The sequence below is a fragment of the Macrotis lagotis genome, chromosome 4, assembly GCF_037893015.1.
Source record: "Macrotis lagotis isolate mMagLag1 chromosome 4, bilby.v1.9.chrom.fasta, whole genome shotgun sequence".
In the NCBI taxonomy this organism is placed as follows: domain Eukaryota; kingdom Metazoa; phylum Chordata; class Mammalia; order Peramelemorphia; family Peramelidae; genus Macrotis; species Macrotis lagotis.
The window spans coordinates 55,346,934-55,373,168 of record NC_133661.1 but is presented as its reverse complement, the minus strand read 5'-3'; the positions used below and the strand labels follow the sequence as shown (position 1 = coordinate 55,373,168).

The window sequence follows — 26,235 nt, the reverse complement described above, 5'->3', positions numbered from 1 at the left end:
GAGGTAGAAGTGAAAAGACTATAACACATTGACAAATGAATAAATACCTGGCATGTACAAAGCAATACAAAATAATTTCAGGAGGGTGAAAATGCAAAAAGCTGAGCAAATTTTACAATGCAGAGGTGAAGATGGGTCATATTCTCGACATGTGCTATAACACAGCTTGCCTGGAACACAGAATGTGTGGGAATAATATGAATGAGCCTGGAGAGGAGTCAACATGTGCTGAGTAGCTTCCTATCACAAGCTGAGATTCCTGCAGTTTGTTGGGGGCTTCAGGGGAGACTCCCAGGTATCCCTGCAGGTGCTCCTCCGATACATAAATGTGATGTAGCATTATCACTCGATGAAGGGACCGTCTTTTGTCTTTTTTTTGCATCCCCAGCACTCAGTACAAGTAGTCATTAATAAATGATTCCTGACTGACTGAGTACTAAGAAATAACAGATTTGAGGAATCTGGAGAACACGAGAAAACTGGTATAAATGGAATCAGAGCAAAACATGCAAAGTCAAGAGAATAATCTGCATGAATACAACACTGGGTGGTTCTTGGCCTTCCTTACTGAAGAAGACAAAAATGACATCACTATGTTTGAGTCAATGTCAGTGTGTCTGACTGTGGCTGATCAGACAAATATGAGCTCAGAATGCTCTACCACAGGTTGGACACAAATAGTTCATGTGAACACCCAGGGTATGTATTCTGAACTTATGGATGTCATGTTTCCTTTGAACTACTTCAATTCTGCCCTCCTCATAGAGTGCAACCCCATCACTGATGAATGCATGCCATGCTCTGTGGTCCTGTGTCAGTGTCTCATGAGGTCTTCAATAGCTTCTTCTGAGGCCCTTTGTGAGCACATGGCCTGTGTGAGTTCTCCATAAAATAGTTTTTTTGGCAAACATACGTCTGGCATTCTAATAACATGTCCAGCCCATCATAGTTGCTCTCTCTGTAGTAATGTTGGAATGCTGGGCAGTTTGGCACAAGAAAAGACTTCAGTGTTTGGTATCTTCTGCCAGGTGATCTTCAGAATCTTCCTGAGACAATTTAAATGGAAGTGATTCAGTTTCCTAATATGGCGTTTGTAGACTGTCCAGGTTTCACAGACATAGAGCTATGAGGTCAGCACAGCGACTCTGTTGACCTTCAGTTTTGTGTCAGTTTAATACCTCTTCTCTCCCATACTTTCTTTTGGAGCCTCCCAAATACTGAGCTAGCTCTGGCAATGCAAGTGTCAACCTCACTGTCAATGTGGACCTCCTTGGAAAGGATACTGCCAAGGAAAGTAAACTTGTCCACAGTACTCAAAACTTCTCCATTTGCTGTCATCGATGGTTCCACATATGGATGGTGGGGTGTCGGCTGCTGAAGCACCCGTGTTTTCTTGGTGTTAATTGTTAGACCAAAATGAATACAAGCAGCATAGAATCAATCCATCCCTTGTTCCATCTCAGCTTCAGAGGCTCCATTGAGGGCACAATCACCAATATACAGAAGATCATGCACCAACACTCCCTCTACTTTGGTACAACATGGTAAATATAAAATGACTAAAAAGAAGTCAAATCCTGAGTCAATGAAAAACCAATGGTCTGGGGGACAGAGTCAAGTCCCCAAGTTTTTGAAGTACTTCAGTTTGATCCTGGATGTCAGGATCAGAGGCAGGTCAGAGCTGCCCTCAGGTAGAGTCATTTGAGAGCTGAGTGAAGGCAGGTATGGGGGGAGAAGACAAGGAGGGGATGATGAGGGCCTGGCCATGCTAGCTGTTCTCTCAGTGGAGAGGAGTATAAAAGAGCTGTTACAAACATAAAAATGCAGAACTGGGCCACTGACCAGATGTGGTGAAGGGAGAGAAAGAATGACCCCAAGGGGAGAAACCTGGATAGTTGAAGATGGCATGTACACTCAGTAATAACAGATGTGGCAGAGCCTCTATCTAGTGGTGGTGGTGGAATGAGTGGAGGTCTCCACCCTTCTGGGACAAAGATCCAAAGAATGTACCAGGATGAATTCTTATCCAGGAGACAGGAAAGTCTGCATCCAGGCGGGGTGGGAGGGGAGAGCACAGAGAGCACCAGAAAGGTCCCAGAGGATCCCAAGAGTAAGTGCCAGAAGGAGAAACTTGCCAGGCTCACGCTGGGGCCAGATTTGAGACTGGGAAGGAGTCTGTCTCCCTTACTCCAGAGGCCTGCCTCTCTATCTACTGCAACAGTACTGCTGTACTGAAAAGCAAAGGAATTAAAAGAGACAAAACATATACAAGAGATAAACAGATTAAAAGATAAAAAATTACATTTTGCTAAAATGTACCACAGAAAATTAATAACTATCAATATTAAACATAATATGCACCCAATGATACAGCATTCAAATTTTTAAACAGAAAGTTAAATTAATTGGAGGAAATAAACATCATAACATATTATAAGGGGACTTCAAGTTACCTCTTCTCAGCACTAGCTATATCTAACCATAAAATATAAAAGAAAGAAATGGAGATGAATGTAATTTTAGAAAAGTCAGGTATGACCAGAACTCTGGATAAAACAGAATAGGAAAAGAAAGGTATAGATATCTTCTTCTCAGCATCTTCACAAATATTAACCTAAAACCTTTACTAACAAATGCAGAAAAGTAATACTAAATATATCCTTTTTCAAACAAAATTCAAGAAAAGATACTTGTAAAAAAAGGTTCTTCGAAGCAAAGATTAAAAATTACTAAGAAACTAAACAACTAAAGAATATGTAGGGCAAAGAAAAATATATAGAAACAATAATTTCATTAAAATAAAAACAATAAGATCTTATGTCAAAATTTGTGGGCTTCAATCAAAGCAATAATGAGGAAATTTTAACTCTTTTAATTCTTTCATTAATAAAAAAGAAAAAGAACATAATAATAAATTAACTAAAACCACTAGAAAACAAATAAAATATTCTCAGACACCAAAACAGAAATTCTTAAAATCAAAGGAGTTTAAAAAACTGAAAATAAAAATAAAACAATATCAAATTACCACTATCAAAATGAAGGTAAATTCACAATCAATGAAGAAATCAAAGCAATTATTATATGCTACTTTGTCCGACTATGTGCCAATAAAAACTAACGAAACTTAATGGATGAATATTTACATAAGCATAAATTGCCCAGAATAATAGAACAGGAAATAAAAATTTTGAAGAACCCTATCTTAGAAAAAGAAATTGAACAAATCATAAATCAACTCCCAGAGAAAAAATTCCTAGGACCAGATAGATTTACAAGTGAATGCTTCCAAACATTTAAAGAAAAACTAATTCTAAGAATGCATAAATTATTTAAAGAATATTTAAAGAATCTTACCAAACTGCTTCAATTATACAAATACAGTCTTTTTTAATAGAGTTTTAAAAAATATTTCTAATTTTTTACATTCATGAGTTTTGTTTCTGAGGTCCAAGTTCTCTCCCTTCCTCCATTCTCTGCCCCTCCCTTTGAGAAGACAAACTAAATGATATCAATCATTTGTGTGAAATCAAGCAAAACATATTACATGTCAGCCATGTTATGAGGACAAAACAAGAAAAATAAAGAAAGTGATAAATATGGTTCAACTTACATTCATTAGTTCTCTCTCTGGAGGTAGATGGCATTATTCACTATTTGTCCTTCAAGAAATTGTCTTGAATCATTGTATTGATCATATTAGCTAAGTCTTTAACAGTTGATCACTGATAAAATATTGTTGTTATTGTGAACAACATTCTTCTGCTTCTAATCACTTCATTTTACATCAATTCACATAAGCCTTCCCAGGTTTTCAAACATACCCCTCATCATTTTTTACATACAGTACAATAGCATTCCATCACAATTATATATACAACATATCCTTTTCCTTTTTCGTTGATCTCTTTAGGATAGAGTCCTTGAAATGGCAAAAATACAATCTTAATAACTAGCCAGGGAGAATAAAATTGGAAAGGGAAAAAAACTATCAACCAATGGCTACTGAGTCAAAAATTTTTTAAATGTGAGCCAGGAGACTAGAGGAAACAAATCACAAAGATCATATAGGTGGGATTTATAAAAGGAGTGCAGGGTGGTACAATATTAGTAAAAGTACAAGTATATTTAGCCAATTAATAACAAAACCAACAAAAATCAAAATTATTTCCAAAGATGCAAACCAAATAGAACATCTAATCCTGTTAAAAACACTAGAAAGAATAGGAATAATTGAAACTTTCCTTAATATGGTAAGTGATCTTGTTCAGTTGTGTCTGACTCTTTGTGACCCCTTGGACCCCAACACTGATGTTGTCCATGGAATTTTCTTAGCAAAGATACTGGAATGATTTGCCATTTCCTTCTCAAGTGACTTAAGACAAATAGAGGTTATAAACCTTGCCCAGGACCACACAGGTATTAAGTATTTAAGGTCACATTTGAACTCAGGCCTTCCTGACTCCAGGTCCAATACTCTACCCACTGAGCCACTGAGCTACCTCAAATGATAAGCAACATCTATTTAAAACCAAGAGTAAGAATTATCTATAATGGGTTCAAGTCTGAAGCTTTTTCAAAAAGATCAAAGGGGAAATAAGGATGGACATTGTCTCCATTATTATTCCTCATTGTACAGTTTTCCATTATACTACTTCTCTGTCTTAGATGTTCCATTGATAAAGGAGAGTAGTAACTAGTCAAATTACTGGTATTTTGAGAATGACACATCACTAACCTCACAATGAAGAATATTTGAACAGCAGTCAAAAACCCTTAAAATTAAAAGCCCTGCTAATGAACAATATGGTCACTTATATTCTTTAGCTGCTGAACCCATATTAAAACATTTTGCCAACCCACAAGAATAAAGGTTCATACAAGTGAAACAAAATTCATGAATGAATCAGCACAGGTACTGAGGACAAAGTAAGACACTCTGCTAGGTCCTCAAGGTAAGACATTACCAGAACAAAAGTATATGCTATTATCTCTGACTTTAGAGAATGTACAGTCTAAGTGAGGAATCATGAATTAAACAGAAGTCAATGTAAAACTCCTGACAAAAATTAATCAAACTGCAATATGTTTTAAAAGTTCAAGATCTTCAAAGGCCCAATAAAGTTTATGCTACTGATGATAAACTAAAAAATCAATCAGCAAAATGAAGACTCAAGCTTTAAAAACAAAAGAAAACATCTTCAAAATTATAAAAATGAAAACAAAAAGAAAACTCAATCCCTAAAAGTTTAGTTCTTTATAATTTTGTCATTGAAGATCATTAAGTCACAGTTTTTCCTAAAAGCTGATAAGAAGATCTGATTCTCCCCCACTACTGACATTTACAAACAGAGAGCAATCCCAGCCAGTAAAGGATTTGCCTATTAGCCGTGCTATCTCCACAAAGACAGCAGCCTTATTAAATTACAACTGTTTGAACAAGGTCAAGCACTCAGGGTTTAATTCAAAGTGTTTCCAGGTATAATGCTGTCAGGTCAACTTAAACAAGCCAACAGAGGCTTGGAGGCTGATTAAATATTAAAACAGAATCTTTCACATCTGTTTTTACCCAAGGATGAAATTACTGTACATCACTTCAACCGGCTCATTAATACACTCTACACACATCTTGCCTCAAAGGTTACAGGAATATCAATGCTTCAGAACGCCTGCAGTGAAACCTGGACTACACAGCTAGAAGTGAGGTCACTAATGTGCTTTAGCAGGATGTCAATATTTCTTTACAAATGTGGGAGATAATCAAGATATAGATATATTTTAATTTAAAGGATAAAAACATTCACAAAGTTAAATTGGTTTCTTTTGATCTGAACCTATTAATGATTCATTTCATTTTCTTTGTTAAGTAATGGCACTCACAAGAAACTTTGAACCACAAGTAATTATTTTTCTAAGTTAGAGGGCTGTAGGAAACCACTAGAAATCTGGAGAGATAGTTTTTAATTTGTTAAGGAATGAATTGTAATTGGAATATAATAGACACAACAGGAACATCTTTTAAAGCTTCATGTAGTTCCTTTGAAACTACATGCTGTGGGCTTTAAAAACAGAAGAAAAGAACTCTGAAAAGTCCTTGGAAGGGAGAGACTGCATGGCTTAATAGGAAGAGGATAAGTCTTTTAGATGAGAAGATTTGGATTCAAGTTTGGCTTCTTAAATGGTCAAATGACCATAGGCAAGCCATTTAACTTCTTAGAGTTCCAAGGGCAGATTTAAAACTATAAGGGACCCAGAGGAATCTGAGATAAGGAAAGAGGATTCCAGGCACAAGGGATAGATAGGTCAGTGCAAAAATAGAGAGGAAGGAGAAACAGCAAAAAGGTCCAAGTAGCTGGATCAAAGAGTTCATAGAAGAAAGTAAACTGTGCTTAAGTTAAAAAAAAAAGAATTTATCATGGTGGGGAGGAGGGGACCACTGGAGTGTGCTAAGTAGGGTAGAAACAGACCAGACCTGAACTCTAGAAAAATCAGTTTGGCAGCTAAGTAAAGGATGAATTGGAGCAAAGGGGAAAGAATTGAGATAGGAAACCAACCAACTCTACAATAGTTCAGGTATTTGATGATGAAGGGCAGGACCATCCTGGTGGCCATATGAGCATGGAGAAAGGGATATCGAGATGAGATGTTGTGGAAATACAAACTCCCAGACTTGACTATGGATTGGCTATGTGGGATGAAGGTAAATGAGTAGTGAGGGATGACACTGGAGTCTTGTGATAAAATAAGAGATCAGCAGTGATACCTTTGACAGCACTAGGGAAGTTAGGAAGGGGGAAGATTCAGGGTGGAGGGGGGAAGATAATGAATTGTGGTTTGAACGTGTTGAATTTGAGTTTCATCTAGGATACCTACCAACTTCAAGATCTTGATTAGGCAGCTGGTGATATGAGAGGAGTTCAGGGGAAAGATCAGGACTAAATATATACAGTTAAAAATCCAACTGCACCAAGATGATAATTAAACCCATGAAAACTGAGATCAGAAACCCTGGGATACTACAGAGTAGGTGTTCTTAATCTTTTTTGTATCATGTACTCCTCTGGCTGTCTAGTGAAACCTATGGACTCCTGGAGAAGAGATTAAGGAAAAACTCAAGAAGGTAAGAAATCCTCAAGTTTAGTAAAAAAAAAAAAGTGAAGAGAAATATAGAAAGATTGATAGAAAGGAGAAGGGATCAACTGTGTTTTTTCTAAGTAAATGAAAACATAGGAATGGTGTTTTTTTAGGCAAGTAGGAAAGAGTTTTAAGATTTTTAGAGAGAAGTAGGGATGATAATAAGGAAAATCTACTAGATCAGGCAGGATGGGATGGGATAGCACATGTAGAGAGGTTTGTCTTGGTGCCAAAGGAGAGGTACTACCTTTCCAAGTAAGACAGAGGTGAAGGTGATTCAGGGTGGGGATGGGGGGGGGGGGAGTGTGAAAGGGAGACAGGAGATTTCTGAGTGAATTAAGATGAAGAGGAGGAGAGAAAAAGCAGCATTTAGTGAAGGATCTTAATTGTTTAGAGGTTTGGACAAGGTGAAATATGGAAGGTACTCAGGACAGAGGGGGTAGATAGATATAACATAGGAGGTATGAGGATGAATAAAAAAGTTTCTTATGATTATTGAGATGAGTGAAATAAGAAATCAACTAGGGAAGTAAAAAAAGGACTGTCTTGGGGTGACAAGATGGCGCAGTAGATAGAGCACCGGCCCTGGAGTTCAAATCCGTCCTCAGACAATAATTACCTAGCTGTGTGGCCTTGGGCAAGCCACTTAACCCCATTGCCTTGCAAAAATCTTAAAAAAAAAAAGACTGTCTTCCCTCACTTAGGGCCTGGTTGAAATTATGCAAAATAAATCTGAAGTAGAAGCAGAGTTTCTTCATTTCCTCCAGTTTTGATAATCAGTTTAGGAATAATAGTGAGGAAGGAGATGGTGAGAGCAATTCAAGGCTAGAGTTTGGTAAGTCAAAGGGCAAGGATTCAAGTATAGAGTTGAACTTATTCACCAAGAGGTCAAAAATAGATATTTACTATAGGGATCTACCAAAACCCAACATTAAAAAAAAATCACATTCTTTTAATGAGTAAAAATCTTATATTTCTGTTTTTATGTAGAAAAGGAATAGTAGTATTTTCATTTCTCAAATACTACATTGTCTGTACATTTATAATGTATACTTATATTTCATGGATAAATGGGTAGGTTAGAATCATTTCTTCCCACTCCCCCCCATTCACCAGTTGTTTGCTAATTACAATCAAATATGAAGAACAAACCACTTTTTATTTCTTACTAAAACAATTTCCTATTAATCTGTAAATAAAAATGTGCTAAACTTAGTTACCAATTCTTTAAATTAATAATTGTTAATTTATAACTATTGTAATAAAATAACCTATTTTTAAAAAAATCTCTATAGGATCTGGCTAAAGCTAACATTATATGGCATTTGGACAAGTCTATTATTGCCAGCAAGTTCCAACTCAACTTGCAAGTCTTCCACAAAACTTTGTCTGACAATTTCTATGCCTCTGATTTCTTGATTATCTTTTTTTTCTGAATACTTACAATAAGAAATTAGACTACTAAATCTTTTATCCAATTCAACAAAAATTTATTGAATTGCTATTGGACATACCACTGATTTAGATATAAATTTTAGAAGAGATACAGCTACTACATTCTTTAGAGGGATATGATACATACCTAAGTAATTATAATAAAAGTAATCAACCAATAAGCTATGTTCTTATTTCTAATCCCTATATGAGATATAAAAGAAATACAAATCATAGCCCAAGAGTTAAATGAGTTTATAATCTAAGTAAACTCTATCATACATGATGAATGCATTAGAAATATTCAAAATGGGGGGGTGGCTAGGTGGTGAAGTGGAAAGAGCACTGGTCCTGGAGTCAGGAGGACCTGAGTTCAAATCTGGCCTCAGACACTTAATAATTGCCTAGTTGTGTGGCCTTGGGCAAACCATTTAATCCCATTGCCTTGCAAAAAAAGAAAAAAAAGAAATATTCAAAACAGAGCACTACATGAGGTCCTTGGGGAAGACTATTGGGAGATATCTATATTAACCAATAACAGTAGTATCAATAATAAAAGCAAGTATAATTCAGTTACTCAAGACAACATTTATTCAACTATGTGCAGTCTTCCATCAAATCCATCTCCAACACCTCATCATGGTGGGAAAGTAAGAGTTCTGGCAGGTGGGCAGGTTAGACCTGGAAAGGCTTTGGGTGCATCTTCACCAAACAAACTGTGTCTACTTTCTAAATACAAGGCTAGCTACACTAGTAAGTCTCATCACCAGTAGGTTACGCAAAAGATAATGAAGTCTTTAGCCATGGGAACCCAATAAAATGTCACTCATTCAGAAAAAACTCCTTCCATTTCCAGTAATGATGAAAGAATGGCAGAGAAGGGTTTAGCAGAAAGGGCTCATCAAATTTATAGGTGTCTGCTTTGCTAACAGTACTCCAAATGAGATAACTGTGTTCAGCCAGCAACAAACAGAAATGCGACCAGAGAACATGTCAGAGGAATGTTGACTTTCCCACTGACAATGAAACCAGAAAGGAATTCAGAGAAATGCAAGAAACTAATACAAGAGAGCTGAAAAGGGAAGCAGAAGAACATTATAGAAAAATTAACATCTAGTACTCCAAGTGCTTACATACACATGGTCAACTCTTTTGATCCTCCCAATAACCATGTGAGGTATATGAGGCTAATATAACCCCTTTTTATAAATGAGGAAACTGAGACACAAGAAGTCAAGTGTCTTAGGCTCACTCAGCAGGATTCAAACTCAGGTCTTCCTAACTCCCAAGTCCTGAGCTATAGACACTGGGATATCTAGCTTACAAGAATGTATGTGGAAAGATACATTAAAATTAAAAAGTGGTTTCCAAGAACAAAAATGATGAGTGGAATAAAAAACCAGTTAGGAAGGAAAGGAAGGATCACTTTGATAGTGTGAGGGCCCAGTTGAGACTAGATCATCAGCATAGTTGCATTTCTCCCCTAATTCCTGAGTAAAAGAGGCCAACACAGGAATAATTCAGGGTTGAGATGGGTCATGGTATCAACAAGGAACAGACTCAAGGGAAAGGTTGTAAAGTAGAACCTAGTGTAGAGCTGAGAGTTCACTGAGCGGTTGAGACTGACAAGGGGAGCAGTGTAGCCAGAGAAGGGAAAATGGTTTGGGGAAAGGAATGAGGGAGGGAAAAATTGAGGGCAATGTTGATGATGAAGAATATGTTTAGGTTCAAGAACAGATCATTCCAGATTAGCCTTCCTTCCTTTTTGACAGTGCTACTTGCACTAGGAGATCAGGAATATCAGCAAAAAGTGTGTTAAAATATCTCATTCTTATATAAACGAAAGAAAGGATATGGCTAGATCAGGGGTCAGGCAAATTTGTACAACTCTGAGGGAAGAATAGTTATTACATTTTTAAATTACATGAAACTTTCTTTAAAAATGTAAAAGCTACTATTAGCTCAGGGCCCTAGAGTCCTCAGGCCATAGTTTCTGACTCCTAGGCTAAATGATAGCCTAATTAGATGGATGTGTAGCTTGAATGATGGGCTAGACTCAAAAGAGCATCATCAACAATTTAATGTCAGTCTTTTTTTTGTTAAGTATTTTATGTTTCCCCAATTACATTTAAAAGTATTTTTAACATTCATTTTTAAAGTTTTGAGCCTTGATGGCTCTGGGATTCTTAGAACTTCAGATTTATGGTGTTGTGCTATGGGTCTATGTGGGGCCTGTGCTGTTTAACATTTCTATCAGTGATGGAGTTAAACATATAGTTGAAATCCTTATCAAGTTTCCAGATGACATGAGCTGAAAGAAATGTTTGACTAGCAGTCAGAATCTAAAATAATCTTGAAAGGCAAGAACTTTGAGGCATATCATGAAATTTCTTAAGAGATAAAAAGGAAAGTCTTATACTTCAGCTCAAAAACCTATTTGACAAGTACAAAATTGGACATAGTTAGGCAGAAACATAACTGAAGGGTATGATATACCATAAACTCAAAATATATCACAGTTGTGAAGTTGCATCCAGGAAAGCTTATGTGATTTGGGATAGCTGTGGCTTAGCTTTTAGGACCAAGGAGGTGATGATGCCTCAATACTCTTTCCTGATCAGACTACATCTGAGGTGCTGTACCTAGTTCTAGGCTTCGAAGGGATATTCATAAGCTGGAGTGTGGCCAACTGGGGCAAGGAGGATCATACTCTATGAAGATCAATTGAAGGAAATGGACTTGGAAAGGAGAAGGGAGATGTTACCTCTCTACGTGTACAAAAGACTTGTCATGTGGAAGAGGGAATAGATGTTATACTTGGTCTAAGAAGACAGAACAAGGGAGAAGACTACAAAGAGAGCAATTTAATCTCAATGTCAGAAAGAACTGCCTCCAATGTAATAGCTCCATTAGAGGCTTTAAAGTAATTCTGTTTTTGTTGTAGAAGGGAATTTTTCCAGATATGGATTGGACTAGCTGGCTTCTGTATTTGACAGTCTTTAATACTCTGCACACTGAAGCATAACTGACAAATACATTTCTTCAAGATGAACACCAAGTAATATGACCAATAATGAAAGAAATCCTTGTACTCTAACATAAGGGAAATAACTGGACACAAATGCAGAAGTCATTTCCAAATATCCTGTTTGTATATACTAAGACCATATTAGGGCAAAGATGAAAAAAATCAATTATCAAGTTAGAAGATAAAAATGAAAAAACAAGGCACACTTAACTGCATCAACTCCAACTTGAATTATTTTCCTTGAAATTCTCAATGTGACAAACATTATGAATGAACATTTTTATATACAAAGAACAAGGAGGCATATGTAATTTCAAATATCCACTGTGTAGTCTGTTAAAATATCTCATGCTTTTTTAAAAGCATGTAATTGGGGGGCTAGATGGCATAGTGGACAGAATACCAGTCCTGGAGTCAGGAGGACCCGAGTTCAAATTCGGCCTCAGACACTTAATAATTGCCTAGCTCTGTGACCTTAGGCAAGTCACTCTTAATTTCATTGCTTTAAATAAATACAAATTAAAAAATGAAAATAAAACCATGTAATAAATTCAGCATGTGAATTTTAAAGCTATTCTGTTTGTCTATGGTGTCCTCTGAGCCTCTTTCTGTTTTCTTCTGGGTTTTCTTATAAATGTATCATTCCTGATCTTTTCTTTCTTTTCCTCTTTTAAGTATTACTAGCATTCATTCTCCCTCCTCAATTTTTGTCCTCCTCCCAGAACCCTGCCTTATGATAAACAGGCACAGTCAAGCAAAATATTCATACACCAACTATGTCAAAAAATGTAGAATTTCTTCTGCAACTCTAATCCACTGGCTCTCTAACAGAAGGGGAGAAAGCATGGTTGAGTAGAAAGCATGGTTGAGTCAAGCATGGATGATCATTTCATTGCTCAAAATTTTTAGGTTTTACAAAGTTGCTTTTTTCCCCATTGTTTTAGTCATTGAAAACATTTCTCTTCTGATTCCATTCATTTCACTCTGCTTAAATTCATACTTATCTTTCCATGTTTCTCTGAATTCCATTCCTTTGGTCATTTATGATGGAATATAATATTCCATTAAATTAATATGCCATAATTTGATCAATTATTGATGACTACAACACATTCTAATCGGAAAAAAATTACTTGCTTCTCCCTCCATTGAATTTCACCTAAATACTCTCCATCATGCTCGCTCCTTTTGATTCCTGGAGTTCATTACCAATATAATGCTACTCCTGACCCCTCTTATTTATCTGTTTCCTCTGAATTAGGCATACTCCTTCAAGCACTCAGTGATGTGTGAGAGCACTACAACAGTTTAGGAGAGAAAGAATGAGAATCTGAGCCACAGAAGTTATTCTAGCCACCAAAATATCTTCCTAAATCCACAATTCCACCCCATCAGACCCCTGCTCAATAAATCTTAAGGGGCACCCTACTGCCTACTGAATAAATACAAACTCCTTAGCCTGTCATTGGGAGCCCTCTGCAATCCAACTCCAACCCCATTTACCAGTCTTATTTCATATGACTTCCCCAATTCAACATGCTGTCTTAAGCCTTTGTGCATTGGTTCAGGTCACTCTTCCATTCAATGAATCCAGTCTACTCTAATCTCCACTTTTCAAAATCCTCCCTTCCAGTTTTAGCTGAACTGTTCCCTCATCCTTGGTGAAGGTTCCCATGATCACCCCAGATCAAAGTGTCAATCTCCCTTAAATTTTCTTAGAGGGCCTCATCAAGTTCTCTCCTTTGCCCCATCACATCCAATCTCATATTATCCATGGATGTCCCTTCTGTTTCCCTCTAGCACAGTATAATAAGCTCCATCACACTAATGGAATCTATCATACTATTCCATGGAACTAATGGAACAAACAGGCTGACTGTCAGTAATTCATCACCATTACTAATGTTATGGGCTCCTCTCCTTTTCCAGTTATACATATTTCCAGTGACACCCTTTAAGCTACATTAGAGAAGTATTGGTAATATACTGCAGGCTACTCATGCCTACTAGGTGTCTCTCCATTATCCTTCAGTAAGCTTTCTTGGGCTTGCACTCATATATTATCACTGGAAGAATACCAATGTTAAAAAGACCTATATATGTATATAACTGTGATTACATTTCAGAAGTGTAATCATAGTCTGACCAATAGGAATTCTTTATCCATTGGCCATTTCCTATGTGAATAGTTAGGCAAAGCTTTAAAGGAATTATGGATCTCATTTAGGAATTTCTACAATGGTCTAAAATGCAAATGGTAATGCCTATAGGATCTCACAATCTATAAAGAATTCATCCTATATCAGATTACTTGCTGTCTTGGGGAAGGGAGAAGAAAAGGAGAAAAATGTGAAACTCAAAATCCTACAAAAAGTGAATATTGAAAATTATCTCTACATGTTATTGGGGAAAAAAAGAATACCTGTTTGAACTGATCCCTATAATGGATATCTTCCATGATGGCAAACAAACCTTTGGTGAACACACATCTATATTTTATGTCAGAAGATCAAAAAGCAAGTTGTGGACATTTTCTTATTCATATGAAAATGAATAAGGAAAAAAATATTTTGGAAAATGTGATAGCATCCTTTCTGACATTTCAAACTACTAAAGTGAAATGCTGCTAGTTAATAAAGCATAAAAAAAAAAAGACAACATCCAATAGAATACAATCTTCCACCACCCAGTAATTTATACCTGGATAATATCATCTGGCAGCCCAAAACACTAAATTCAAGTTCAAAGAATTATTTTTTTGACTACTGCACTATTTGTTACTAGAAATGTAACACTTGAGAAAACAACTGGCTTGATATATAGCTAAAATGAAGTAGTTAGGGCTGTGACCAACTTATTTTAGTTATGATTTAAAGCACTTTATTCTATTTCATATCTATTACCTACCAATAAATCAAAAAAATATACAAAATTAAAAAGTGACTGTACAGAAAGTCATATTCTCTTTCAATTCTGTGGTTTTTAAGAATTGGTATTACTTCAAGGAAATCAGTAAAACATGCAGTTTTTTTTTAAGGTTTTTGCAAGGCAATGGGGTTAAGTGGCTTGCCCAAGGCCACACAGCTAGGTCATTATTAAGTGTCTGAGGTCAGATTTGAACTCAGCTACTCCTGACTCCAGGGCCAGTGCTCTATCCACTGCACCACCTAGCTGCCCCAAAATTTGTAGTTCATAAGGAGCACCTTCAAAAAATGTGAGAGATATTGTTGTAATTGTTGAAGTCCACCCCTACAAATCCGATCTCAGATACTTAATAATGACCTAGCTGTGTGGCCTTGGGCAAGCCACTTAACCCCATGTGCCCTGCAAAAAAAAAAACCTAAAAAATAGTCACCCCAAAATAAAAACAAAACAAAAACTGAGGGGTGGCTAGGTGGGGCAGTGGATAGAGCACCGGCCCTGGAGTCAGGAGTACCTGAGTTCAAATCTGGCCTCAGACACTTAATAATGACCTAGCTGTGTGGCCTTGGGCAAGCCATTTAACCCTACTACCTTCCAAAAATAATAAAAAAAGAAAAAATGAAGAACTGGCAAATTATTGCTGATAAATAATCTAATAAATTTTCAGAAAATAAGCAAAGACCTTCAGAAATTCTTGGCAGTTAGAGGGAGAGTTATTTAATTCTTCTCTAGTATAACATATTTTTCAGAAGATTGGAAGAAAATAAGAAATTGACTAGGAAAAACACTCTTCTATGTGAGGGGGAAAAAAACTTTGTCATAGACAAGATTAGACAAAAGGTTAATTTTTACTGATAAAATAGTCTTTTTTCATTCAAAGCAACACCAGAATCAACATTAGAAGATGGGGGCAGGGGGAAGCTAGGTGGCACAGTGGATAGAGCACCAGTCCTGGAGTTAGGAGTACCTGAGTTCAAATCCAGTCTCAGACACTTAATGATTACCTAGCTGTGTGGCATTGGGCAACCCACTTAACCCCATAATCCCTGCCAAAAAAAAAAAACAACTCCTTAAAAAAAATTGGAAGGTAGGCCTGTAAAATGTGGGCATTTTCACTAGTCTGTAAAATATACATCCAAAATCATCTGGGAGAGAGAGAGTATAATTGCCAAGAATAACTGAACAAAACTGAACATAATCCTACAGAGAAAAAAATGGACATTTAATGACTAGAGAACTTGCTGAAGAAAAGACCTGAGCTGAGCAGAAATTCTGAAATTCAACACAGAAATTAAGAGAAATATAAAAAAGGAAAATAGGAAAGAACAAATAATGATACAATCTAATATGAGATGGTACATGTGATAGTTTGTTCTTAATGAGGAGACAGATGGAGAGGATCAGAAAAGACAGATTTCTACTTATTAAAACAAATGTATATGTATAAAGTATAAATATGTATATGTATAAAGTCTCTTACTTTAACAGCTATATATATATATATATATACACATATATATATATATATATATATATATGTAATAAAATAAGAGACTTTTAAAGAAAAGAAAACACAAAACTGACTAAAATTAACAAATGGGAAAATCCTGGTTTCTTTCCTTCCCCCCCTTCTCTTATTCTCTCTCTCTTAATAAAATAACCATTTCCCCCAAACTATCTCCTACCACTTTAGCTGAGTAAGGATTTTTGTATTCAATTTCACATCTTCCTCATTCAGAGATAACCAATTTTAATGCTATTTCCCTTTAAGAAAACTTAATAGGGATAAACAAGAACATTGCTTAAGATCTGAACTGAAAGAGAAGTGATTATTTTGCAAATGCATGAATATAGATAAAAAGAAAACATTATTTTATATTACAGTACCATAAATCTGTATTTAAAACATAGCTACTTAGATATATTTTAGCAACTTTGTTGCTAAGTAGCTTCAATGCAAAATTTAAACATATTTAAATTTAAACAAACTTATCCAATTCTCTTTAAAGATTTACAGTGAAACTAAGGATATCTTGATCTGAAAGAGATCTTTTATTTTATAAATCACTAAAATATGTAACAGACAGTAATCAACAGTTTACTTCTAGTGCTGATGACAGGGGTCAGTGCAGAGAATCCTTTGTGAAAGAATTTCAGGAGCTCAGACTCTCTCAGTCAAGGAAGCTTTTATTACAGGATGCTGAAGTAGAGTGGCTAGGAAGGGACTCCAGCCTTGAGGATTGGAGACAGACTGGAAACTGAACTAACAGTGGGTTAGGCTAGGAAGAGCACTATCCCTGAGGGATTGGGGGAGGGTCCATAAATAAGATGGGGTAAATAATAATGTTTTCCATAGGCACTAGGATGTGGTTGGGGGGGGGGGTTGGATTTACTATGCTTGAGGGAGATTCAAGTAGAACATAAGGACGCAATTAGGGGGCAAGTGGACTTAGGATGCCAGAGAGGGTGTCAGATAGGATGAAAACTTTCTGTTTAGAGCATGCATAGAACCTGTAAACAAGTTGTTCAAAACATGTTTTTCCAAAACTAAAGTTCTGGGATTCAATAAACTCAGAGTAAAAAAGCTTGGGGTCTCAAATTCAGAATAAGACAGAGTTGAGACCTCATCATGGACAAATTTGAAAAAAATTTTATGTGCCAAGAAATTTACTATTTTCAAAGCATCATACTTAAATGTAAATAATTCAAATATAATTAGACATTCATCAAGTAGTAGATCATTTATAATAATAGATCTGCCTCATGACATGATAGAAATATTAAAAGTAATGTCTAAACTATCTTGATTTCCCAAATTTATATTTTTAGCATAAAGGTTAACATCTACATGTAGTTGCAGAAATAATAGGCCTTCTGAACAATAATTTCTAGTTAATGATCACTTAAAGAGGAATTAAGTTTATATTTCTACAACCAGACCAATATTTATGAACACCTGAAAATTAATTTTGATCTCTTTCTTCCCAAATCTTTCTCCAGACCAAGAGAGTGATAACTCTTTTACCCTTTAATGAACTATTATAGAGAAAAAGTATGAAAACAGATAGCATATTTGTATTCAGAATATATTCATATAGTACTTTATATGCGATTATATTTAACTCTTAACTTGCTAAAAGTCTGGCACTCACTTGAACCCTCCTCTCTCTTGGACATACATACACAAACACTCACAACTTAGTAAAAAAAAAAAACACAAATCCATAGTATCAATGTAATTGTAGAATATGAGGTATAAAAGCTAAACTTTTTTTTTAACTCTCGGCATTTGTTTTACTTTGCAATACAGCTGTTACATGTTTGTAGTCTTTTTACTGTACCCTTGGGAACCCAATGGAAAACCATTATTGAATGATTTAATCTTTTAGCCTCCAGATGTGTTGGCATATAAATGGATATATAAATATATAAATACATACATACATATATATATATACACACACACACACATACATATATATATGTAGTAGAGTACATAAATAATGTAATAGGGTCATACTCAGATTAAAATTTCTGCTCTTATTAGTGTTTTCATTTTAAAAAGCAGTCATGTACATTAATCACATTACTGACACAGATGTAAGTGAATAAATTTCTCTAAGTTAAGAGAAAAAATTAATAAAAGGAAATTTACAAAAACAATAGTTTCAGATAAAATTGATTTGGCTTTCAATGTTTTAAAATTCATCTTATATTTAAATTAAATCAAAGAGAAATTAATATAATAACTAATATTGACCCCAAAGAAAAGATAGAAAAATGCACCTCCCTCCCTTCTTTGCTGAAGTGGAAGATTATGGAGGTGAAACACTTTATGTTACTGAATTTGACTGATGAGTTAGTAGTTTAGATGAACTAATGTTTCCTGCTTTCTTCTTTATTTTAAGGGATGGTTCTCTGGGTGGGTGTTGGGGGAAAATAGGAAGATGGTATAAAAACAAAATATTTAAATTTTAAAAATGTAGTTAAGATAGCTGCACAGGGCACAGAAAATTAGCAACAGAGCAAAATATTGACTTTCAATAATAAATACGTTGCTTATAGATCTACTAACTTATATAACAAATCAAAAACTTATCATGGACTATATAAAGGAAACCAGTTAGAAAATTATGTGAACAATGTCAAATTTACCCAAGGATAACAAGGAAAGACTATTGGACTCCCAGATTACATGTCATTTCACAAAAAAAAAGGCTATTTTTCATCTATGCCAAGCACTAGTTTAACACATTACTATAAAGCTTTAGCCAGTAATGAAGATGATCTTAGTATTAACAATGGTAGAACAGAAGGAACACTGGATCTAGGATCACAGTTATTTGGAAAAGCCCTGTTCTACTACTTCTTACCTATTTGAACCAGATCAAGTCTGTTTTTCCTCTTGGACATATTTGCATTCACACCTTAGAAATCAGCAAACACTAGAAAAGAGGACTTAATTGATCATTTTGTTGATTGTCTAGACTTAAGTAATAGAAAAAAATGTTAAAAATATAGACTATTGGGGCATCTAGGTGGCACAGTGGACAGAGCACCGGACCTGGAGTCAGGAGTACCTGAGTTCAAATCCGGCCTCAGACACATAATAATTACCTAACTATGTGGCCTTGGGCAAGCCACTTAACCCCATTGCCTTGCAAAAACTAAAAAAAAAAAAAAACCTAAAAAAAATTAAATTAAATTAAATATAGATAGATAGATAGATTATATCTTTCTCAAGAGAGCCTGTTGTTAAATATCCACCATCATATTTCTATTACTTATTTTCCTCATATGTGAAAATGAAAGAGAGTAGGTCACACGTGAGGTTCTTTCCAATGACAAATCCTATAATTCGAAAATTTATACTTGTAACTCATTTCTTTTGTCTGAAATTTCATTAATGGAGGTGGAAACAACATAAAATGAATAGGAATTAATTCTAGAATATTAAATAAAGGATAATTAAAATATGAATACCAATAAATGATAAAGGAAAGCTAATGCAATTTGCAGAGAGACATATAAACTGATGGGTTGGATCTTAATTTTAAAAAAACCTGGAAATGAAATTAATATTGTCCATAAAGCACAGAATTCTGAGATGTTGTGGGGGAAAAGAAAATATAGCAGAAAATATTTACTTTAGTCAACAGCTTTGTCTAGATTCTGTGGACACTGGACTAGGCCAGAAGACACAATGTCACCTTTATTATTTCAGTCACATTTATATCACAATAATAAAGTGATATTCATAGAGTTTGGGGGGAGAAGTTATCAATTCCACAGGGCTACCTGCAATGATCAGAAAGTCAAGCTAAAACTTAATACAAAAAGAAGAAACTCCAGGTCACCCAGGCTGCAATGGAAAGAATAATGTCTAAATTATCTGCTGAACCATATGAAAAAAGAAGCTCAAGGGTTCTATCAGAGTTACTCTACCATTTGAAAAAACACTGGGTGAGTCATGAAACAAAGGTGATGAACTATAAACATAGAGTGGCTGACCGACTGACTGGCTTCTAAGGGACAATAAAGGAACAAGGAGGAGGTTGGAAAATCTCAGGAAAAGTCAATGATTAGATTATTTGGACAAAGATGTCACTAGCTAACATAAGACTGTCATTTTGGGTCCTCAAGCTTACATAAAAGCAGAGTTCTCTAACAGCAAATTTAACAACTAACTGATGTGAGATCACCAGAAAGTATAAAAGATTTAACTGAGTTTCAGGAAAAGAGGGCAGAGTGTAATGGGAGAAGGTCTGAGGTTAATGTGTAATGACTAACTGTGCTGAGACAAAAAAAAAAAAAAAATGAATAGAAAAAGTACAGGGTCAGGAGACGTCCTGGCAGATCTGTTCTAGAGGAAACTAAGTTCCAGTTCTTTGAACAAAAGCAAAAACAGTTAATGAAGGAACACTACTCAGAGTACCTCCCAGAAGTAACCAGATTTGGTTTATGGAGTAAGCAGTAGGAGCCCGGGGGAAATTGAAAGGTCCCAGATCATTTTAATAAACAAATGATAACCCAAATCAAGACTAAAATGATTATATTATTGACCATCAGGGCCAGTCTTAAAAGGAGGTCCAATTCAATTTCAAGAGAATTTCAAATCAAGAAATATCTCCCCACCTGTTTGCTGAGATGACTGAAACAACCCCAACAGGGACAAAGTATTTCAATCTGTAATTAAATACAAAAGATTTAAAATGCAAAAGCTAGTTGTGGTTACACAGAAAATTAAGCAGAAAGTAACAATGACTAATCAGGACTTTCTAAAATTTGATTGGGAGAGAGCAGAGGTGAAGAGAAGAGAATTATTAATGCAAGATTGAGTAGAAGGGTAAGGTTGCCACTTTGTTGTGGAAAGAGGGCTTAGGAAAGGGAGGCTAGGAATGCAGAAGAAAAACTTGGAAGATTACAGGAAGATTACACAATTTTGCCTAGGGTTGGTTCTGTTTTCCTTCAAATGAACAGAGACAAACAGAAGCTGTGGAGGGAAATGCATGGCCACAAAGACAGCTCCATACTGCAGGACTTATTAAACTTTTTAAAACATGGGTACTTTGTTATGAAGAAGTCTCTTTCCTAGACAATTCAGGAATCAAGGTATTAACCTAGAAAATTAGGAAAGGCATTGCATTAAATTAAAAACAACCTGTTAATGGATTTACAAATACCACCTGAAAGCAATACATACAGTAAATGATAAATTGCTTTTATTTTTTAATGCCCCCTAAAATAAATTTTTCTGCATAGATGAATACAAACCACTACGCATATCTCCATTCTTGTATGATTGATCTGGCAATGCTTGGTCTGATTAGGAATACAACCATTCCCACCTCCTCCATGAAGTTTCCATCTTTTTCTCTTAGGCTTGTTACTTAATGACTTACTCTACTAATTTTATCACTTAATCAAATATTACATCATATAAATGCTGATTTTTATCTCTGATTAGACTATAAATTCCTTGAAAGTAGGAATAATTCATATATTTTACTTTATATGAGTAGACATTTAATATTATTACTAAATATATGAAAGAAATTCAAGATTCAAACAAATATTTATTGAATTCTGATAGTGAGCACCAGTCAATTTTAACAGAGATTTAATAAGTGCACTGTACTAGGGATATAAATTTTAAAACAACAACAAAATAAGGACCTGCTCAAGGAGCTTATATTCACCTGGGGAGAAAGGAAACAATTTGTACAGAGAGGCACTCTGGTCAAGTATGCCATGGTACTTCCCTCTTGGCGTCCAATGAGGTTCTCCTACTTTATTGCCAGATTGGGGAGTATTCACCATATTTACAATCCAACCAGTAACTGTCCTATCATTGTCCTGTGATGCCTGAAACACTCTCCAGCCGACCCACACCCTTGACACAGAGACTCACATTCCGACCTAATCAATACCACTATTCTGGAAAAAGACGAGTTCATCACCTAGCTGACCTGTAACTTCAATGATTATTCTAGAGACTTTTTAGACACAAAACAATTCAACCAGATCATCTAGAAAACAAATAAGCTGGGGGCCAAGGCAGTTTTGTTTTTTATATTAGTAAACCCTATTATTTGACAGTGTCTTGCATAGGTTAGTACTTACTTAATAAATGATTTTTCATTCATTCACTCAAGTAAATCCAAAGTATTTACTTTTAAAAATAAAAATTCCTTGTAAAAACTTGGAGAAAAGAAAATCAGGAGGCTGTGTAATAATTCTTTTCATCCCCAGTTCGGTATCAAATTTTACCTCCTCAAGCTCCCCCAGTAACTCTAACTCCAAAACTAATGAAGCTAGGTTCAGCATCAGAGGGCTCTGAAGATAAAATTTACAACATAGATAAAAGCATTTTGCCAGCCCTATCATAATTGTTAGTACCTGCAGTACTCTACCATCATTGTATCCTCAATCCCTCAGTTTTGCATTCCATTCCATTTTGTCCCCAAACCTAACTGGACTCACATGTACAAAAGTATTTAGAGCAACATTCTTTGTGCTGGCAAAGAACTGGAAATGGTAAGGATGCCTATCAATTAGGGAATGGCTGAACAAGTTCTGGTACATGATTATAAAGGAGTATTACCATGCTATAAGAAAGGATAAGGGGAGGCTAGGTGGGTAGTGGATAAAGCACCAGCCCTGGAGTCAGGAGTACCTGGGTTCAAATCGGGTCTCAGACACTTAATAATTACCTAGCTGTTTGGCCTTGGGCAAGCCACTTAATCCCATTTGCCTTGCAAAAAAACCTTTAAAAAAAAAAAAAAGGATGAGCAGGATGGTTTCAAAACACCTGGAAAGACTTATATAAACTGATGGAAAGGGAAGGGAGTAGAACCAAGAGAATATTGTGTGATGAACAACTGTGAATAACTTAGTTATCCTAAGCAATACAATGATCCAATACAATTCTGAAGGCCTTGTAATAAAACTTGTTATCCACCTCCAGAAAAAAAGCTGATGGAGTCTGAAGGCAGAACAAAACATACTTTTTTTAACTTTCTTTTTTTTTTTGTCTCTTTTCTTTTGCAACATGGCTAATATGGAAATATGCTTTATATGACTTCACATGTATAACCTATTTCAAATTGCTTGTTTTCTGAGTTGGGAGACTTTGGAACTCAAAATTTTTAAAAATGAATGCTTAAAATATTTTTACACAGAACTAAGAAAAATCAAATTTAAATTAAAAAGCACAGCCTTTGAAATGGCCTATTTTTCATAACTTAATTATTAAAAAAAGAATGACAAATTTAACCAATAATTGATTCAGTAAAAATGCTCCTTTTTTTAGATCTGTACACAATTCAAAGCTGCCTATATATGGACAAGATATGATGTCAGTTTATCATCTGAAACATGAAGTTGCACCTAGGAATGTTAACTGATAGTTCAAAAGTTGAACTATCTCTGGGTAAACTGGCAACAAGATGGTGACTTCATTGAGGCCTGCCTAAGTGGTGCCTTGACTAATATACAAAAAATTAATATAGGCAAGATACTATTAATGATGCAATGAATCAAACCTTTTGAACCATTTACTAAACACAACTCAGGAGTCATCATTAAGATTACCTTGATATAGGAAGAAGACTCATGTTTCCTGGGGAATTCAAGTTTAAACCCACAAAAAAAAATCCAACAAAAAAACAAGTAAAAAAAATGAAAACAACTATTCAGCAAGATGTCTTGGAGGAACTTTAGGAAAAGATATGTTGCATGGGTAAAAGGGTAGTATAGCCCAGTGTAGGTGGTAGAATTGGGAAGCCACAGAGCAACTAAGGTCCTGGCTCATCTCTGCCACTTGTGAGGGTCCCAACCCCAGCTTGGAAAGCAAGGGTTCAAGTCCTGCAATGCTGGTGCAGCATTAGACTACCCTAACTCAGGTAGCAGAGAACAGAGACACCAGAGTGGAAAGTCAGGGACCAGAACCCTGAAGACCAGGGGGGAAAAAAAACAACAACTTGGAACTATACACCTTATACCACAGGAAGAGAACTCAACTGTCAAAATGTCCAAAAAAGCACAAAAGAATCACAAATCATTAACAACTACTATTCCAATATGGACTATAAAAATGCCATCTCTGAAGAGGAAAGCAGTAACAAAATACCTATATATATAAAGCCTGAAAGGACCGAAGAATTGCTCCCCAGTCCAAAGACCTCTTGGAAGGGTTCAAAAATAATTTTAAAAACCAAAGAAGAGATAAGAAAAATAGAGGAAAGAAATTAGAATCAAGCAGGAGAATTATGAAAAATTAACTGAAGAAAACAATTTTAATAATTAAACTGACAGCTGGAAAATAAAATTAACCAATTGGAAGAAGGGAAAAAAGCTAATTGAAGAAAATAAAACTTTAAAAACTATAACTGGGAAATGAATGCTCTATGAGACACCAAGATTCCATTAAACAAAACTAAAAGGCTATAAAAATAGAAGGAAAAATAATGTACCTCTTAGGAAAAAACAACTGCCTTGGAAAATAGATCCAGGAGAGATAATTTATGAATTACTGGTTTAACAGAAAGCCACAACCACAAAAGCCGGAACAATAAATATCATGTAGGAAATTAACATGGAAAATTGCCCTAATATCCTAAAGCATGAAGATAAAATTATCCTTGAAAGAATCCATCAATCACTACCAGGAAGAGATCACAAAAAAAAAAAACTCCAAGGAATATTGTAGACTAATTTCAGAATTCTAACCTAAAAGAGAAAATACTGACTGCAAGCAGTCAAAAAGAAGCAATTTAAACTCCAGGGAGCCACAGTCAGGATTACAGAGAACTTAACTTCAACATTATAGGATCAGAGGGTCCGTAATAAGATTTTATAGAGGGCAAAAGAGCTTTGATAACAACCAAGAATCTACTATCTTGCAAAATTCAGCATGTCATTTCAGTGAAAAAGATGGACTTTCAATGAAATAGAGGGCTTTCAAACCTATCTGATAGAAAAATCAGAAATGAACAGAAAATTTGATTTAAAAAAAGATTCTAAAGATGCATAAAAAGATAAATGGTAAGGGGAGGGGAGAATGTTAATTATAATATAAATTGTCTACATCCCTACATGGGAAGGCAATATTTGTAACTTTTAAGAACTGTATTTCTTGTCAATTAGAGGATGTGGGTATATAAAGTGACTATAATGGGAAAAGGCAAAATAAAAACCTGGATAAGATCAAATAAAATATATGACAAATAAGTCCATAAATAAAAATTAACCAATTGAAATTTGCTATACGATTATATACCATTAGGACAAACCTTTAGTTTCCAGAATATTTTTGAAACTAATATTTAAGAACTAATGAAGAAAACAAAATCATTAGTCAATGCCAGGACACCAAATGTCAACTCTACTCTGGAATTTGACCATTTCTGATTTTATCATTTGCCATGTGATTTGAAAATGTATTTTCCCCATTCAAACATATTAGGAAATTACAACAACTATGTATTTTAGGTAAACATTTATAAAAGCAAAATTTCCTCTTTATTCATTTCCATCGGAATTAAAAACAGTATCAAATAAAAATATTTCTTTCAACGTTACTATGCAGAATATCTAAAATTGGGTTGACCATACTTTAATAAGCTCTTTGTATACTTCAAGCCAAAATTAAACAGTCCTCAAACAGCTGCTCATTACCCAAGTGGTCTATAAAACTCAATGAATGACAAAAGGTTACCTTAATTTAATAAGATAATCAGCACACATTTATCCACTACCAAGAGTTTTCTAACCATCTGCAAGGCGGCAGAGCCAAATGCCTATAAAACAACTGGCAGCATGCTGATATGTCCTCATACCCCTTGTGTCAAGGATAGTTATCTCTTAGCAACAGCTAAAAAGCTGAACTTGCAGAAAATTTTCAATCATAATGAGCCAACAACTTGTTAGTTACTTATTTGGATTGCTACTGATTCCCAAATCAGCTGGATATATTTTACATATCTTTTATCAATATATGAAATAAATATTACAAAGGTCAGCCAAGGAAATTGTGAGTCATCTATCAAGGGGAAAATATACCTGAAAATATGATGGCTCCCATCCTAATAACAATAAGAACCTTAGTTATGAGCAACTGAACAAGAAAGCAATAATGACTATTACTACAATTTCTTTTTATCAGTTTAAGGTTGTCATGGTCCCATAGTGTCACCACCCCCCCTCCCAAAAATCAC

General features: G+C 35.2%; 1 protein-coding gene across 6 annotated transcripts in view; it reads right to left on the bottom strand.

The window, feature by feature from the left end:
• Positions 1-26,235, bottom strand: part of KAT6B (lysine acetyltransferase 6B) — a 219,849-nt gene that overhangs the window by 158,504 nt on the left and 35,110 nt on the right. The gene's annotated exons all lie outside the window — the stretch shown is intronic.